Source organism: Typopeltis vanoorti, chromosome 11 (genome assembly GCF_054136105.1).
Source record: "Typopeltis vanoorti isolate ZY-2024b chromosome 11, IOZ_Tvanoo_1.0, whole genome shotgun sequence".
NCBI classification, from domain to species: Eukaryota; Metazoa; Arthropoda; class Arachnida; order Uropygi; family Thelyphonidae; genus Typopeltis; species Typopeltis vanoorti.
Genome location: NC_143559.1, coordinates 24,223,358 through 24,236,995, shown reverse-complemented (window position 1 = coordinate 24,236,995; position 13,638 = coordinate 24,223,358). Strand labels below are relative to the sequence as shown.

The following is a 13,638-nucleotide window of genomic DNA, read 5'->3' as shown; positions in this document are numbered from 1 at the left end:
AACTATGCAGTGCAGCCACTGTAAGACTTTTTTACCACCATACTTCAGCATTTCTGGTCGAGTCAACTACTCATGCTGCCTTGACAACGTATTTTCATTGTATTTATTTTTTAGGAAACCATCAGAAGCTAGTTCTAAAAGTTGTTGTTCTTCTATTGACGATTGACCCTTTGCCATAGAGTTGTTGATATTGAAAGGGTATCTTATCCACTCAATATTCATGTCCAATTCAGGGAAATACTTTTCTAAATTAATTTGTAAGCTTTGTAAATGCTGCACGATAGTAATTTTCACATCATCATCAATTTGTTCATTTAAACTTGCAAACAATTCATGAAGAGATGGAAACACGTCAATTCTCCATTACCAACCTGCTTTTGCCATAGCTTCATTTTTGCCAATGTGGCTTTCACTTTATCTTGGACATGAAATATAGAAATTTCCTTGCCTTGTAAAGATAAATTAAGACTATTTAATATAGTAAATATATCTGCCAGGTATGCTAATTGACTGAGCCATTTCCAATTATGTAAATGCTTTTTCAATTCAAATTTTCATCAAGAAAAACTTGTAGTTCATTCCGAAGTTCAAATAAACGAGTAAGGACTTTTCCACGAGAAAGCCAACGAACATCGGTATGGAAAAGTAGCTGTGTATAGTTGCTTCTCATTTCTTTGCAAAGTTGAGAGAAAAGTCTAGTGTTTAGAGGATGGGCTTTCATATAATTTATAATTTTTACAGCTTCATCAAGAACTTTTCTTAGGTCTGTAGGCATCATATGTGTAGCCAAAGCCTTCCTGGGTATGTTATGCAGCAGTGTGTCGACTTTGCATCTGGTGCAACAGCTTGAATCCTTGAAACAAGCCCTTTTTTAGATCTGACTATGGATTTTGCTCCGTCCTTGCTTATTCCAACACAACTTTTCCAACCAAGTTTGTTTTGATGCATAAAGGTTTTGCATTTATTCTGATGAATATTTCTTCTCCTGTTGTATGTTCTGGCAAGAGTTGGCAATATAAAAGGTCGTCATGAATTTTTTGATTTTTTTCGTACCTAATGAACACTAGAAGATTTGCAAAATTTGTAATGTCAGTGGATTTGTCTACCTGCAACGCATAATAACGACTCTTACGTATATTGGATAACAATGTTTGTTTTATATTTTCAGCCATTTCAGTGATTCTTCGATGAACAGTACTATTTGAAAGGCAAATCCGATCAAAAGATCTTTCTGCATTATCTCCGATCATAATTTCTGCTATTATTTTTGCTGCAGGCTTGACCAAAGTTTCACCAATTGTTTCCGCTGCACCACTTTTTGCTATTAATAGTGACACACGATATGAAGCTTCTAAAGCCTTCATATTTTCATCTCCTGACACGATCGACAACACTTTTTGAGATTAACTAAGATGAAAAGCCAAACGGCTACTTTTTTCTGGCGAGGTTGATATAAGTTAAGAGGATAAAAATCCCTTATTGTTTTTCAGCCAGTAAGCGAAACTAAGATCGAACACTACGATCTGTAATGTTTCATGCCGACGAACTGTCAGCGTATCCAAGCGTAAGTGACCACTTGGTAGTGCCACACCACGGCAACTCGTTGCAAAGGTGGAGCAAGATCCTTCACTGTTCTTGATATTTTCTCATAATGTAAAACACACAGCTCTTAAGAGATGTAGTACTGTTTTACATTATGAGGAGAGGTCACTACCCAGACCGGTTTCAACCTTTTTTGAGGTCTCATCAGTTAATATAGTGACACACCTTTCGGGCAATCGTATAGCAAAAGTATGTAAATTTTCTTCACTTAAACTCTGATATTCTAGGTCTAGCTACTCACTGATGAGACCTCAAAAAAGGTTGAAACCGGTCTGGGTAGTGACCTCTCCTCATAATGTAAAACAGTACTACATCTCTTAAGAGCTGTGTGTTTTTACATTATGAGAAAATATCAAGAACAGTGAAGGAGCTTGCTCCACCTTTGCAACGAGTTGCCGTGGTGTGGCACTACCAAGTGGTCACTTATGCTTGGATACGCTGACAGTTCGTCGGCATGAAACGTTACAGATCGTAGTGTTCGATCTTAGTTTCGCTTACTGGCTGAAAAACAATAAGAGATTTTTATCCCCTTAACTTACTTTTTGAGATTCTTTTAAATTTTTTTACTTTATTTCGAAAAAATTCAACAGATTTGTCCTTGTATTCATTATGTTTCGATTTAAAATGGCAATTTAAATTAGATGGTTTCATGCTTTCATTTTTTTAAAGTTTCACTGCAAATTACACATAATGGAATAGATTCCTCTTCATTTCCCATCCATGAAAATCCATATTTCAAGTAATTTATATTGTACTTACGAAGTTTTCTCATCTTCTTCCTAGTTGGTTCTTTAGAGATGTCAGAAGACACACCCTTATCAATTTCACTTGATCCAGATACAATAACAAGGTTTTCTTGTTGCTGACAGCTACTTGTATCTGCTATGTTCCTCTGTTTTGTGCATTTTAAAAATCCAGTCTTTAAACAATGATCCATACTTAAGAATTTGAAAGCTAAAAAAATTACCGTATTTAATGAACAGTCCTTCAACAAATGGCTAGTGAAAGCAGAGCTCGAAACAGACAGCAATAGTATGCCAGTAGAGATAAAGCAGCTATGAAGACGTTCATATGATTGGTACGGTATTAACAAAAGATCGCGTAACTAAATGACAAAGGCAAGCCAACAGTTGAGTTGAAATGCTAATTCTCTTCAAACAAATTCCTTATGTAATATCTGAAACACAATCACTATATATTTCTTAGTTTTAACATGTTCATTCAAACAAAACCATATGCTGCCGGTGCAACATATGGTTTTGCTCGAGTCTATACAACATTTTCTGTGGGAGGGGACATGCGATTCATTAGTCAGTGCCATTTTTATCCCAGTTGTCTCTAATTGCATTGTTTGTTGAGAAACATGTTACACAGTCTGCAGATGTCTCTGTACCTTATTCAGTGATATAATAGGAACGTTTTACGATCTCGAACTTCACGGATACATTACATTTTATTCCATGCGTTAATGATGCATAGCCGAAAATTGCCACAGACCCCCTGAAGACCTTTCACGTACCCCCGGGGGGTACGTGTACCACACTTAGAGAAACACTGCTCTAATCTATGTCACCATATTCCACTTCCATCTTACCACACTCCTTTTCTCCCTCCAATCTATGTCACCATAGTCAAATAATGATTGTTTGGCCCATGCATTGTGCAAATTCACCAATACATGCCATCTAAATCTTCCTGTGGACCCTCTCGTCTATAGATGCATCTAACAGCATACTTTATCCTATTAGCCTCTATCTCACACCAGACAGCCCTCTCAAATGAACCATCTCTCACAGACCTAAAACACTATTTAACTTCCAATTGTGTTGTTTGTAATTCTTCAGCTATCATCAGTAATATCCCACCTCCTGTCCTATTCTCCCTATTCTCTCTGAAAATACTATTCTATCCCTGTAACTATCTCAATTTCTCTGTCAACCAAGTTTCATTGATGCCTATAATTTTTGGCTCAGTCGAGCTGACAATATCAAAAACTCCTCTCCCTTATTCATGATACTTCATGCATTTGTGTACAGACATGTCAACATCCCCTAGTGTAATGTCATTTCCAACTCATTTGAATCAGAAACCTGTGAAATTGCATTCTGCATTGCATAATCATTTCTGCACACACATGCACGCACACACACACATTTAACTTGCAGTTAGCCAGACACATGCTTGATTGCATCCTCCTAATATCTCTAGTTTCCCTGGTTTTGCACTTTCAAACTCTCACTAAATACTTTCTCCATACATGTAACTCCAAAACCATTTAAATGTAATCCATCAGCCATATATAAGTCCTTTTGTCAATTAAATTTGCTACATCAATAAACTGCATACCATTCTTTCTGCACAATATACTTCTCAACTCTGTTCTATCATACCAAACTCAATTTTTTCCTTCCTCACTCTTCATTTTTGCAACAATGCTTTCATATCTTCACTCACTGCATATTACTCTCCTTTCAAATCATTTGTTTCTGCCATAATAATTCCTGTGAACAGGCTATAATTTGAGTTTCAGAACAGGGAAGATTCTGTAGGAATGGGAAGAATGTATGGTAATTCCATTGCACAAGGATCGTGCAAGGACAAGTATCCAACTATCAACCAATCAGTATCTCAGGAGTGGTAGTGAAGATTTTGAAAAAATTGGTTAGGGCTCGCATTCAGAAATGGGTTGACAGTGAATCTCTACTTTGCAATGAACAGCATGGGTTTACTAAGGGAAGGTCATGTTTTAGGAACTTGCTCACATTCTATAATAATGTTACCATTGAACTAGACAAGGGGAATGGATACACCATGATACTTTTGGATTTTGCTAAGGCTTTTGACAGAATACAGCATGGAAGACTGTTGCATAAATTGGAGAATATAGATTTGGATTATACAATATTAGCATGGATAAAAGGATGGCTGACTGAGAGATATCAAAAAGTGGTATATATAAGATGTGAGTCTGCAAGATTTAAGGACACTAGTGGTGTACCATAAGGATCAATCTTTGATCCTTTGTTATTCAATCTGTACATTAATGATATTGGGAAGGGTTTGACAGGCGACAAACATCTGATGATGCAAAGATAGGTAGGGTAATCAGGAATGCTGCTGATATGCAGTACTTGCAGAATGATTTGAATAGGCAGGAATCGTGGGCATGGGAAAATGGATTTCAGTAAATGCGAAGTCAAGCAGTTTGGCATGATTAGACATCCCATATCATATTATATTGGTGGGAATTGGTGGGATTATGCTAGAAGAAGCTGAATTACTAACATTCCAAGAAATTGATCTTGAAGTGTTAGTAGATAGCAAGTTGAAGATCAGTGGCCAAAAGATCACAAATACAATTCAAAAGATAAATTGCAATGTTGAAATGAACTTTCACATGCAAAGGTAAGGATGGCATTTTGCCTCTTTACAAGGACTTGAAAAGACCACACTTGGACTACTGTTGCAAGTCTGGTCTCCTGGTTTCCATTGTGATTCTGATACAGTGGAGAGAGAGTGCAAAGGAGAGTACTAAAAATGATATCAGGATTGTGGAATACCGATTATGAAGACAGATTAAAAATTTATAGATTGCAAACAGGAGAAAGAGGGGGTAATATGACTGAGATTTACCAACTTCTGAAAGGGTTATACAGGATTTCAGTTGATGTAATTTTTTATTTTATGGAGGGTGGGGAAAGGACAAGAAGGCATCCTTGGAAGTTGAGAATGAATGGCACTAAGAAGGGGATGAAACTAGATTTTTCTCTCATAGGGTAGTGCTTGAGTGGAATGGATTGCCATTGGATGTTGTTTCTGTGTGTGCAAGCTGTGTGAATGAATTCCAAAATAAGTATGATAGCTGATGTATGTAGTATGTGGCCTGCCTCGATGAGTCCCTGACTCCTTGGAGGTCTCGCTTAATAATAATAATCTTCTTTCACTTCTCCCTTCTGCAAACCAACAGTGTTGCTAACATCTTTGATTTTTGCACCTGAGAAACATGCTTTCATCACTTGATCAAGTATACCTTTTATCATTGCATCTCCATACAATACTGTATTCTTATTTACAATTTCTTGCACTTTCATATTTACCAAATTCACTTTTTTTTTCATTCTCTCACCTGCTGTACCACACACAACAATTGTTTCTATATTTACTCTAGTACTCGTTTTGTTATGTGTAGGACACAATGTAAACATGCTATTTTACTCATTTATTCATCCCCTCATCAGTCACTTCTTTCATGCTCTCATTCTGAGTAATGTCATTCATAACCACATTTCCCAGACCACTTTTGCTATCTTTCCTTACATTGTTGACATTCCTCAATTCATTTTCCCACTTTCTACATGACTCACATTTCTTGCACTGGCACACAAAACAGTTATGACAAGTTCTCTCTCCATTCATACTTTTATACCACAACCAGTTCACTCCTGGCAATACATACATATAATCTGTACGTTGTACTAGATCACTTGTGCTAAACTCTGCTGCCATTTTCCTTGTATGCATTGGTATCATGCATAAAAACACAAATTATGATAGATATATATAGATGAATAACAGTGAAGATAATGTGCACCATTTCTCACACTTGATTCATCATCAAATATCTTCCTTGTTCTTCTTTTAATTCTAGCTTCTGACTTACACAGACTAAATAATGTGGATTATACCACATATCTGTGGCACTTTGAATAGCTTTTCCAGGTCTACAAAATTTGAATATAGATCCTTATTATATTCCCAGAGTGCTTAAGGGTCAAAGCTGCATAACTGAGAGGAGACCTTCATATAGCTTTAAAGGAATGAGGAGAACTGACCAGGGCTTCTGACCTAATGTCCAATCTTCACCTTCTCGTGATGCACCCTGTTATGTATCTACCTGGATACTGAACGAATGAGGATGTGCTGGCAATTTGGGATTTCGCTGACCAAATTGTATTCTTATTGGCTTAAACCACAATGTAAAATGATGGTACAACATGACAGAATTTCATGCCAGCTGGGACATTACACAGTTAAACAAGGCCCCTGTTGTTTTCGCCAAGGAACCAGGATGTGAACAGCAAAAAGTCGGCTACTGGAACAAATCCTGAAACACATCCCAACTCAACATCAGAGTTCAGAATCGGTACTAGCAGCATAAGAAGCCTGAATGGCAACGAAATGGAACTAGCAGAATTGGATAAATACCAGATCAACATACTAGGGGTGACTGAAACAAAAAAGACAAAAAATTGGTGAGATCTTTCTAAGCAATAAATACAAAATGTTATATTTAGGCAATAACAATCAAGGAAAATAAGGAGTAGCTACAGTATTCAACACTAAACATGAGGGTGATCTTCTTGAATGGCAGGCAGTATCAAGTAGAGTGATGTGGATAAATATTAGAATGAGGAAATGGACAATGAGATTTATTTGTGCCTTGGTCCCACAGAAGGTTAGAAGTGGAGGAATTTTTTGAGGCTTTAGAGAAAGCAACTGACACACACACAATGAAAAAGAAAAATTTGTCCTTGTTGGAGATCTACATAGTAGAGTAGGAAATGACTGTCAGACATACAAAAATATTTGGGAAAATTTGGAGAACAGAGCAAAGCTAATTAAAATGGCAAATACTTGTTGGATTTCTGCTCAGGACATAGACTGGTTATTACTACCTCAATGTTCTAACATAAAAATGTGCACAAATTCACATGGAGAGAAGAGACAAGGAATAGGAAAAGTCTCATTGACTATATTATTGTTGATAGTGATGTTTTTCACTGGTGCAGGACACTAGTGTGTAAGAAACTGGAAGTGACCACCATTTAGTCTTGAACAGACAAGTTCCTGGCGAATAAATCAGCTTGTGTTCTTAGAAAATACAGAGACAAATGTAAGATAGCTAAACACTGTGTAAAACTAGCTATACAATTGTTGGAGATCTAAATAGTAGAGTAGGAAATGACTATCAGACATACAAAAATATTTGGGAAAATTTGGAGAACAGAGCAAAGCTAATTATAATGGCAAATACTTGTTGGATTTCTGCTCAGGACATAGACTGGTTATTACTACCACAACGTTCTAATATAAAAATGTGCACAAACTCATATGGAGAGAAGAGACAAGGAATAGGAAGGGTCTCATTGACTATATTATTGTTGATAGTGATGTTTTTTCACTGGTGCAGGACACTAGTGTGTAAGAAACTGGAAGTGACCACCATTTAGTCTTGAACAGACAAGTTCCTGGCAAATAAATCAGCTTGTGTTCTTAGAAAATACAGAGACAAATGTAAGATAGCTAAACACTGTGTAAAACTAGCTATACAAATGTCATAGGATGACTTTGGTAAGAACATAGAAAATAAATATCAAGAAGGTGGCAAAAATATTCCGGAGACTGTTGAAAAACTCAGAAATGGAGGAAAGAGTGCTGTAAAAGGAATTAGAAATGCTAAAAGTGACATAAAAACTGGAGAAAAAGATATCTTTGATCTAGGGAGTAATTACTTTGAAAAATTGCTAAATGAAACACGTAGTGACAGTGCAGTGATAAAAAAACATTCCTTGATTTTTTATACTTCAGCATGTAGTCAGGAATAAACATCCATAACTGAAGTAGAAAAAAGTCATCAAAATCCTGATATGTGGAAAGCCAATGGGAGTAGATGATATTCGAAGAAATGCTCAAATATGGAGGTATAAAAGTCTTGCAGTGGCTGCACTGCATAGTTCAGAAGGCCTGAACAGAGAGACAAATTCCAGATTATTGAAGTAGAGCGCTCATAGTACCCACATAAAAAAGGGAAATAAAACTGAATGTGAGTAACACAGAGGTATTTCTCTACTGAGTGTTCCTGGTAAGATTTATGCAAGTATACTTGAGAAACGGTTGAGAACTGTGGAAGGAAAGCTTGGTGAAGAACAAGCTGGATTCAGGCCAAATCTTCACTTAGGACAAATAGTTGAGAAATCATGGGAATATAAGAAAGATCTGTATTTAAATTTTGTAGATCTGAAAAAGGCATATGACAAGGTGCCAAGAGAATAGCTATTCAAAATGTTATAGTTGTATGATGTCAGTAGGGCATTGTAAAAATAGTCATAATTTAAAATTACGAATATTTTTAAAAAATTGTTTATATTAGTACATTATTAGTTTTGGTTTCATAACACGTATTGTTGGCACTTGCGATGTGCCTGTTACTGATGTTATTTTGTCAAAATGAAATGTAAAGCATTTCAAAAATTTATGTACTTACTGGATTTGGATAGTTGTGTTACTTTCAGAAATTTTATTGTAGTTTAAAATTATTAGGTGTTGTGTTTTGAAAAGACATTCTTGTTATGCTAACAGAGACGAGTCAGCCATTATACCTAACTTTGATTGCCACTTTCATGGAGTGGACATGCTTACCGAGGAGTTTGATGTGTGATTGAGAGCTGACAAGGAGAGTATTTGGTATCAAAGTAACAAGGAGTAAACAAGAGAGAGAGCGTTCGGTAACGAGATAAACAAGAGAGAGCTAATGGAAGTTTATAAGAGCACAGACTGGAGGAATTTTGTTCTTATGAAGTTTATTTAGTTTTATGTGACAGTAGAAAATATTAATAGTAGATTCCGAAAAGGAAATAGTAAAACTGTGAGTCTTTAAACTGGAGGAATTGAGACTGTCAACAAGTAATTAGTAAATAAAATAAGATATTGCAGCAAATGTTCTAAAGGAATGTTCGAGGAAACGCTGCTTGGAAAATTTCATCTGTCTTAAGGATGCCGGATGTATTTCTTATTTCTACTGGAAAGGATGACAGAATTAGCTCAGCTTATATTGTTTTTGAAGTAGTAAAAGAAACTTTTTCCCCCTCCGGTAAAAAATTAGTAAATTGTGTGTCAAACTGAACTGCAAGAGGTAAAAGTATTTATACTTCAGTGAGTCAGATAAGAAAGGATCCTATGGAAAGGAAGAAGAAAATGTTTATATTTTTGAAAAAAGGCCCTGACAAAGAAATTGACTAGGAACATTTTTGTTGTTGTGAAAACAAGGTGGTTAGTCTTTTAGATGTGAACAATCCAGTAATAGAAGAAATTATTTAGTCTGAAAGACATATTAAGCATATGTTAAACAATTCAGTAATAGAATGAGTCAGAGAATGGGTGATTTTAATATTTTTGGATAAGGAAATCTCTAAAGTATAGATTTATTTTAGAAGGCCTTGGATAGTTATTTTGTAATATTGTAATTTTATTCTGAGTGTATATATTGTTTTAGTTTTATTAAATTTGCATATTTTTTGTATTTGGTCTTGAGTCACTGATTTTCAGGATTCTAAAATAAACAGTTCAAAGTCATTGCACCAATCGGAATTGAACCCTTGTGTATTACATTCGGAATATAAAATTATCTTAATAGAAATAATCTCATAACAAATGAAGATTGATAATTATCAAAACCATTGGCACAGCCGGTATAACCAATAATCTCTTATCTAAACAAATGGTGCAGCCAACAGGATTGATAATTATAATTATCAATAATTATCAATTTGATAATTGATAATTATCAAAACAAATAATTAAGAAATAATCTCTTCTCTTTACAGCATTATATCACACAATACTTAGCCTTTATTGATTTGTAAGTCAGCAGATAGAATTGAAAGAAGTACAGGAAGATGGTTTAATGTTAAATCTTGTGTCAGACAAGTATGTACATTATCCCCACTGTTATTATCTATATGGATCACATTATGAAGGAAAACGGTATTAAACCTTATGTCAGAACTGGAGATGTTAATCTCAGCTCTCTGCTTTATGTGGATGATGTTATACTTCTAAATAAATCAATCTGCTAGAAGTCTGCAAGATTCCCTGACTAAAGTGAATAACTGTTGTACTAGATTTAGTATGAAGGTCAGCAATAACAAAACAAAGACAATGAAAATAGGCAGAAGCATTGAAAATATCAACTGCATTGTGAATGGAGAACCTATAAAACAAGTAAAACATTTCACCTACTAGGCACAATTTTTTAGTGAAGATGGCAAATTAAATATGGAAATAGACAACAGAATCAACAAAGCCGGTATGGTAGGAAGTCAACCGAATAAATTTATATGCAATAAGAGAGAAATTAGCCAAAATACTAAATTAGCTATATACAAGACAGTGTTCAAACAAATTTTCACTTATTGATCTGAGAGCTGGGTTAGAAATAAAACACTTGACCAAAGACTAGAGACCACAGATATGAGAGTCCTGAGAAAGATTAATGTTGGAGTCTTGACAGATAGCAGACTGATTTGGAGGAAATTTATTTATTTTTTTTTTTTTTATGTCGAGCCCATACACAAGAGGTTGATTGACCAACCTATAGTACATTAGCACTGTATACGTGGTTGGGACAGGAGGAATTTGCTTACATTTGATTTGAAAGATTGTATATCATAGTTCTTGGAAGCATAAAAGGGGGAAGTTTTTTTGAGGCTGAGGATGCAATGGTTGTGATGTGTTCATGCTAGGAGGTTGATAGGAAGTTAGTTAGTGATGTAAGTTTTTCATGTAGTACTCTGTGTAGCTCAGTGGATGTGGCATTTGCACACCACGGCGCTTGGCCGCACGAAGGAAAACTTGGTTTCGAGTCTAGTCGGCGACTAGAGGAAATTTTTCTAAGCCTTTTTTTGACCGGTTCCCGAGTTAGTCGATCTCTGGCACGGCCAAGCAGGTTTTTCCTCCCGGAAACTCTGGTTTTTCGTCCTGTAAACTCAAGAAAATCGACCGTAGAACCCACATTATTTCAGACATTAAATATATTGTGTTAGGGTTAGGGTCCACGAGATGGTGGCACATTTGAGCCATCTCTCTCTTCACTGTGTACTGCTTAATTAGTGATAGCCTTGGGCCATCTATCTCTGATTGGTACCAGTGGAGATTGAACTGCCCACTCAGTCTCCAAAAGTTAGATAGGGCTAAATGGCCTTGCCTACTCCCCATATACGGGAATAAAAAGGCATTAGCTGATTTTTTTTTTTTTTTTTTTAGCTGACTATCATAATATCCTGTACACCCCTTGAAGTTACATGTGAGGAATTTGATGATGATGTTATATTCCCACCATTTCTCAAGTGAACAGACTCCTCCTATCTTCTATTCCTCTTGTCCACACAAACAAAAGTGTGCTTACAGGTCTTATGGCCTTTTGTGTGGACTAGATTTAAAAAAAAAAAAAAAAAGTATTAAAGTGAAAATCTGATCCTGACAATTTCTATTTGGCCTGAACACCCAGCTTGTTCTTCTCCAACTTCCCCTTTCACAATTTTTCCAACCTTTTCTTAGGTAGGCTTGCATAAATCTTGCCATGAACACTCAGGGAAATTCCTCTGTAAATTATGTAATGTTTTCTAGCATATTCAAACTATTTATTGGTTTCATGCATATCTGTATTCAAAGATCCAGTTTTATGCATAAAATGTATAATTTAAATGCTATTTAATATCTAAAAAAAAAAAAAAAAGAATGAAAGGAATTTTTCGATGTGTTTCTTGAAGCTCTGTTGCAATCAATGGAAAAGAACAATATGGGGAAGACTGTTCGAAGGAGCAGAGGTGTAGGAATACAGGAGAGGATGAAAGTTTGTTCAGTGAGTTTGGAAGTGAACTGTATATTGGTGTTGACCAGCAGATGTTTGTGTTTGTACATGAACAGAGAAAAGTTTTCTGATCATGTACAAACATATCTATGGGAATGCAACTGGAGAGAGCCAGTGAGGGAGTGATCATCAGTTAAACTTATATCATTGTTGTTGTTTTTGTATTTATGCTGGCACAAAGGCTATGAGGCTAGTGTATTTTTGTAAGATCATTTACATATCAAACCAAAATGGAAAGTGTTGTGATAAGGAAATAACAGCAATAACTTAAAAAATAAAAACTTTAGTTTGAAAAAGAAAGCAAGATATTTCATATCTTTCTGTTTCAAAAAATGTTATAAAAAAAAAGCTTTATTACCTAAAGCTAAAAGAGTCATATATATGATATTATTATTAAGAAAGGTTTACAGAGAGTCATTGAGGGAGGCCACATACTATATGCATTCATGTTATTCATATTATTTTCATTTCTAAGCAAAGCAAGCTCCTAAAAGCACTAAACTGTTTGAATAATAACTGTTATGTTGCTGGTATTCTTACCACATAAAACAGCAGAAATTTGAAACAGTATTATTTACTCAACTAATTTTGTGAAATGCATGTGTTTCACATCATCAGGAGAAATAAATGAATAAACTGAAAAATTAAAATAAGGATCAGATTACACAGGTAGCATTCACTATGAAATAGTTCAAAACATGAATAACAATTGAAAGTGTGTGTGCCGCTATAAAGGTATTTGTTGGTTCATGGACCTCTGTGAGCTACTGGCAACATTGTGCATGTCATGTTTAATGAGAGAAGAACAGACTTGATGTAAAATCATCCCTTGTTTCACTGTTGAGGGTGTTTTATTTCAGCTGACTCCTTGAACACTCTTGGGCTTATGCAGAGCATTTTGGTTTGTCACTATTAATATCCTCCATTTTGCATGTGTAGCACTGGATTATATTGCTGCTTTTGTATTTGGGCACTAATGAAAGTGGTTGACTCACTACAGTAAACTAACAGGACCTCAGAGATAATTGGTTGTACAGTAGAATAGTAGATGGTTTGCTATTGCATATTTTCTTTACAATAAATACTAAAATTTACAATAACACTGATTCTGTAGAGCTTTGTGGTAAGACTTTTTGGTAGTTTATTATTATATTAAATGAGCTCATTATAACAATTTCTGTTATAATAACAGTTAAAATGTAACTGGTTTATTTAAATATAATTTAATATAATATCATATACTGACTTTTAAAAGATAAGTGATATGTAATCTCCAACATGTATATTAAAATCAGTGCAAATACAAACACTTATTATTCACTTTATTGATCCTTCAAATTCATACTAAAAGGCTAAATACTAAAATTCACAAAATTTACACATACTTA

General features: G+C 35.1%; 1 protein-coding gene across 1 annotated transcript in view; it reads right to left on the bottom strand.

The window, feature by feature from the left end:
* Positions 1-13,638, bottom strand: part of l(3)87Df (cytochrome c oxidase assembly factor COX20 lethal (3) 87Df) — a 118,583-nt gene that overhangs the window by 34,358 nt on the left and 70,587 nt on the right. The gene's annotated exons all lie outside the window — the stretch shown is intronic.